The sequence below is a fragment of the Pezoporus occidentalis genome, unplaced genomic scaffold (genome assembly GCF_034315485.1).
Source record: "Pezoporus occidentalis ecotype Australia unplaced genomic scaffold, CSIRO_AGI_Poc_V1 ctg325, whole genome shotgun sequence".
NCBI classification, from domain to species: Eukaryota; Metazoa; Chordata; class Aves; order Psittaciformes; family Psittacidae; genus Pezoporus; species Pezoporus occidentalis.
Window position 1 is genome coordinate 177,663 of NW_026915213.1, and position 6,124 is coordinate 183,786.

Consider the following 6,124-nt stretch of genomic DNA (forward strand, 5'->3'; position numbering starts at 1 on the left):
GGGAGAATTAATATCTATCTAATCCAGGATTCACAAAAATCAGTATTTTTCTAATCAAAAAATGTGCTTAAAAACTATGTTTTAAACCTACTTGACTATTTAATAAAGGCTGCTTGGGAGAAGGAGGCAAATACTCAGTCACCTGCTGTATCTCTAACTACTGAAATACACGGAAATAAAATGGACATTCATAAAGTTGGGACGAGAAGGATATTTTGATCTCCTGAAAGCTTCTTAGGTGCCATAGACAGTAAAAATTACTGTGGAAGAGTTAATTCAACAAGTCTATGAAAAAGGTTCTTTAGAAGTAGAGGTTTTTAATTTCCCAGCATAAAACTTTAGAATAACCTCAAGCTGTTGGAAGAATAGAGCAAGCTACATTACAGCTGGTTTTCTTTTCTGCCATATAGCAATATGTGATTGCTCCAGAGCAGGCTTTCTGATGTCATGAGGCTATTAGTATTCCACTCTTACACTGAGCCTCTTTTGTATTGTTGATGCTGAAAACTTGTTGAAGCCCATTTGTTGAGTGTGAAATAGATGTGGCTTTAGGTTTGTGTGAGTCCCAACCTGTTTACTTTGTTATGAAATTGGTAGATTCTAACTGTTAGTATCTGTTCTAACCACCTTCATCCCATAACTTTGTGTGTAGTCATTTCTGTTTGCTTCTCATAGTGTGGAAGTTTTCTCTTCATTTGTGTGTCCTCTTCTGGTATGTTCCTTTTTTTCAATGTGACCTTCAGTCCAAACCTCACTAACAGTGCTGAAGATTAGCAATATGTATTATGATGATCAGTCAAATGAGATTATTGGTGTTCTAATTGTACCGTGAATACTAAAGAGTTAAAGCACCCTTTCTTCAAAGAAAAGGTCTATTGGCTTGTTTAGTTTTAAAGGCCTTGGCTGAGCTGTGCACACGTATCAGTGTGCCATGAAATTCTTGACATGGCATAGTTTTGCTTAGAGATTGGAGGAGACTGGTTTTCTTGACTGGATATTCTGCTATTAGTTGAGGATTATGTTTTTTTGGAGGGCCTGTTCCAGAATAAATCAGCAATCTGGAAGGGGAGTTATATTTGGCCAAGAATCGGTTCTGCTTCTTGGTAAGTGCCACTAGCCCTATGCTTGCATCAGCTAAACTTCCCCTATTAATGAGTCATGCTTTGTGTTTTGTTTTGCTTCTTTTTTTTTCCTTGAGACATACTGGGTGCAGCTGGCTGGCATTTAGTTTTTGTTGAGAGAAGAAAACAACAATGGTGTCTAAACCTTGTTTTCCTTGCCCTTTAGTTAAGGCTGTATGATCTGAGACATATTTACATCTTTTCCTATTCTTAGCCTGTAGTACTTGAATCTTTCCAAATTTAGTCCTGGAAAACCCCCAGATCTGCAAGCCCTTAAGATACTTACTGCCCCTCCTCAATGACTTCATCTCACTAATGTGATGAACAGTCTCACACAGCTCTCAGAATCACATTTTATCTGGGGTGCTACTTAGCTAAAGGAGTGAGTGAAGTCTGCAGCCTTTGTAAGGTCTTTGCTTTGTTCATAGACAATGATTTAAAAAAGTGCTAGGCTGGTTAATCGTAATGTCTCCCATCATGTCCTGACAGACTGCATTATTTCACTGCTTTAGTCACTTGTACCTTGATGACTACCTGTGTGTCTGGCTGACAGGATTCTCTAGCAGCAAGTACTTCATAGATTTGAGTACTATTTGAGATTTGAGAGAATGATGTACGTGACTGAATGGTATCTGTAGAATTGGATGGCAGAAAGAGTAGAATGCACAGAGGAAGGGAGAGACACTAAACTCAGATTATTGTGGAGAACAGAAGTACATTTGTGAAAGATCTGATCAGTCATGCATTTGAAAAACACTCCTGCCAGATCCAGAGCCACTTCCTCTGACTTCAGTATCAGTCCCATAGGAATCCACTTAGAGTTGTAGTGGTTATGGTAGTTCTGCTGACAGATTCTCCTGGCCCCCTTTATTAGTTTATATAGTCAGTGAAGCTTCTGAGAAGGTCTGGAGATCACTATCCAACTGTCAAACTAAATGCATGCCATTCCTTTCTACCATGTGCATTTTACATGCTAATCTGACTCACTGGTAACATGCTTTGAGGATTACCCTGAAGGTTTTACTCCACTAGTGAAATTTGCTATGATTCAGGGTAAAATTCTGTGCTTGAATTCATATGCTGGACCTAAAAAATACAGGGCATGGACATATTACTGTAACTATTAAGAGACAGTTCCTACAGAGCAAATCCTAAAGAGCCAGAGTATTCACTTAAGTCACTGCTTGGCATGCAAACTGCACAAACTGCAGTACTAGTTGCCTCATGAAGTACAGAATCTCAGCTCTTCACTTGTCAAATTGCTCAGCCATGGACTCTTACTAGATGGCATGATTTGTTTCCTTCAGGCTCCTCCAGTTAATCTGTTATTTAAAGAGTGAAAGTAGAGGTGTACTGTTGTTCCCCTTGGGTACTGAAGGTGTACTTGTTTTTGTTCCTCTGGAATTACTCGCTGACCCAAGGGAGGAGCTATATAACAACAGTCTTGTTAGTTATGCCTGATTGCTTTATCAAGGACAAATTATCATCTTCACCCTCCGGCTGCCCTATGTAATTAAAAAAAAATCCACATCCCTCACCCAGCCACTCCTGTAATACTATGTAGCATTTCCCTAAATAAGTACTTCATGGCATGGTCAAAAAAAGAGCCTCAACTGCTTGTATTTATATCCAAAGAAAGGCTGATTAACTGGATTCCATGAGAAGCAGCCCTTGCCAGAAAAGCTGTGGCCAAGTGTAATAAGGACCTAAAACCACTTCTGAGAATAATCGAGGAAAGACACATATTTTTGTTTTCCTAGTTGTTGTAGTTTAAGCTCAGCTGGTAACGCATAATCATGCAGCTGCTCGCTCACTTTCCCCCATTCTTCTTCCCCCTGTTCCTGGAAGAATGGGGAGGAGAACCAAAAGAATGTAAATCCCATGGGTTGAGGTAAGAACAGTCCAGTAACTAAGGTATAATACAAAACTACTACTGCTGCCACCAGTAGTAATAAGGGAAATAACAAGGAGAGAGAATATAAAACTAAAATGGGAAAATGAAAACAAATACGAGTGATGCACAATACAATTGCTCACCACCTGCTGACTGATACCCAGCCTCCAACCAAGCAGGGATATAGGGCCTTAAAGGTAACTACCCCCAGTGTCTATACTGGCCATGAGGTACTGTGGTATGGAATAGCCCTTTGGCTAGTTCAGGTCAGGTGTCCTGTCTCTGCTTCCTCTCAGCTTCTGATTTCCTTCTCACTGGCAGAGTGTGAGAGACTGAAAAAGTCATTGAAATGTAAGCATTACTTATCAACAACTAAAAACATTGGTGTTATCAGCATTTTCAGGCTAAAGTCAAAAACACAGCACTGCATCAGCTACTAAGAAGAAGAATAACTGCTACAGCTGAACGCAGGAGACTCATATACCAAGAAACTGATTTTATAAGTAATAAGAAGCAGGATAAAAAACCTGACATCCCTTTCTGTCCCTATAAAGTCACAATTCCAAAATAGAAGTCAGTTTTTGTTGGGGTGTTTTTGTTTGTTTGAGTATTTTTTTGTGTTTTTTTTTTTTCTTTCAGTACGTGGTTTATTTTTTTTCTTTCCCAAAAATCAGTGGATTTCCCAAGGCTAATAGTGTATTATTTACATTTTTTTATTTAAATGGATAACTCTCCAACAGTGTCACTTACAAAAAGTGACGTTTAAGTAATTTTTGGCTACTAACTCCTGAATTGCTGGAGGCTTACTTGGATAAATGATCTAGTTTTCATGTGTGTTAATTAACGTTGGCAGATATTTCCCTAGTTGTGTATACAATCAAGGAAGCCTGAAAGCAGGACTAGTGGAGAAATTGTCTTGTGTCCATTACAGGCATATGTGCAATGTTATCTTCCTCTTATTTGGTCAGCTATGTTGGTCTCGTAATTTTTTTCTTTCCATAGTTAAAAGCTGATGCTGTTGCTCTAAGCTGTCAGTGGGATCAGCATAATTCTTGTACTTCAGCTGTCTTCTTCCATGTGAAACACTGAAACATTAACATTTTCATTGAAGAAAGTTTTGTCAACGGATACCTAAATTAGGGTTATGTCAATGTCCATGAGTTTTTTAAATAAAAAAATATGCACAACCTCTCTGTGTCACTGTATGGAAGCTTCCTTGTTTTCATTTATATTAACTAAATTGTTAATTTAGTAATGTTAATCAGTAATGACTGTAAACACTATTTACTGTTTTTTAAACATTAATTCAGTTACCTTTTCAGAAGATAGAATCATAGAATCAGCCAGGTTGGAAAAGACCTTTAAGATCATCCACATAAGGAATTAGTTTATTCAATTATCTTTTCAGAAAATAAGGAATGGGTAGGCAGAGATCAAGATTAATAGAGACAAGACATAAAGACTTGTAGATGTCACCAGTTCCTTTGTAATGCCTCTTAGTAAGTGGTGAAAGGCATGTTTTAAAAGCATTTGCCCATTTAAAACTGCAAAACAGCAAAAACCCCTAAATACCTGAATGGATATGAACTGTTTGATACTGTTATTTGATCTCTCTCATTTAGTATCACTGCATTCTCATCCAATTTATGCCAGTCTGGTGTCTGAATGCTTTCCAATAATGGGGGAAAAGTACACACGGTTCTCCAAAGTTCAGGGAAAATCTTCAGTTTAGGTTTTCTGTTTTTTTATAACAGAACTGGAGAGTCAACTCTTCAAGTGCGATGCTAAGTTTATTCTGTGATTTCTTTTGTGTTTTTTTTTTATGTTTTCTTTTTATTGGTGGAAATGACTAGAAAATTAATAACCTTGAATCTAGTTGTCTTTGATCAGAATTGGGTAAAGGTTAGGCATTGTTGCGTATTCAGTTAAATCTACCACATGATACCCGGAAAGACTGAAATCTAACTGGGTTCAAACTTTGTTTTTTTTCCCCCACAACATGAGCAGTTTAAAAATTATACGTATTTTCTGAGATGCTGTAGGTACTCTCTGATTAGCTATACTGCTTTTGCCTCCAGGCTGCTTCCTAATTATCTTTTCTGTGTCTACCTGGTTTGACTCCATGTGCTGAATCAATTTTTTTTTTCTCTCCAGTGGTTTGTTTTTATTCTGAGAGTCAGAAGATGGGGTAAGGCAGAGCTGGTTCTTTCTGTGGCTTTATAGCAGATTCCTTTAGACGTGCTGGATGTCATCTCACAAAATTTCCACTCTTCACACCTTCAGTGGATTCAGTACACCAGTGAAAATGGAGCAATTGCACTGAGGTGAATGTAGTTACAGTTAGGCACAGATGCGCACACTTACCTCATTTTACAGAATACATTTATTGCCTGGTAAAAAAGGAAATATTTTAAATATCCTCGATGTTAGAAAACACACTTTCCAAATATTTATATGGTAAATCTCACTATTTCAAAGCTGTTGTCCATTTCAATAGGAAGCCTCTTAAAACTTGCTTATATAGTCATTGCTTATTAACTCTTACAGGTTTATAGGTACACTACATACAAGTGTGATAAGCAAGAGTTGGCTGAAATCCTTGTATAACCTCATATTTTCTTTTACATCCTGCACATAGATCTATTCTGATCAATATTTAGTACTTTATTATTAGTAGAAATTCCTGAACTAGTGAGTGGAAAGATGGTGAACATTTTACTGTCTCGGTCTGTGTACAATTTAGGGAAAGCCTTTAAAGGTATATAATAAATACACTTTAGAGTATGCACTTTATATAATACGCAATTAGAAAAAAAGGGGAAGAGATGTTTTTGGCCAGAAAATGGACCATACCAGTCGTTGGCAAACCCCATGTAGACTAGTTCAGCGTGCTCTAAGCTTCCAGTTAGCAGAAACCCCTCGCATCTTTTCTCACCAGTACCGCGGACAGGCAGGATTATTTATATGAACAGCCTCAGGCCTAAATCCGTGCTCCTCTGCTGTGCTCGTGGGAGTGCTCGGTGTACGGCCCCGCTGCGCTGAGGCTGGCAGAGCCCCGGGGCGCTGGGGGGACGAGCGGGCAGCGGCGGAGACGCAGCCTTCGGCCTTC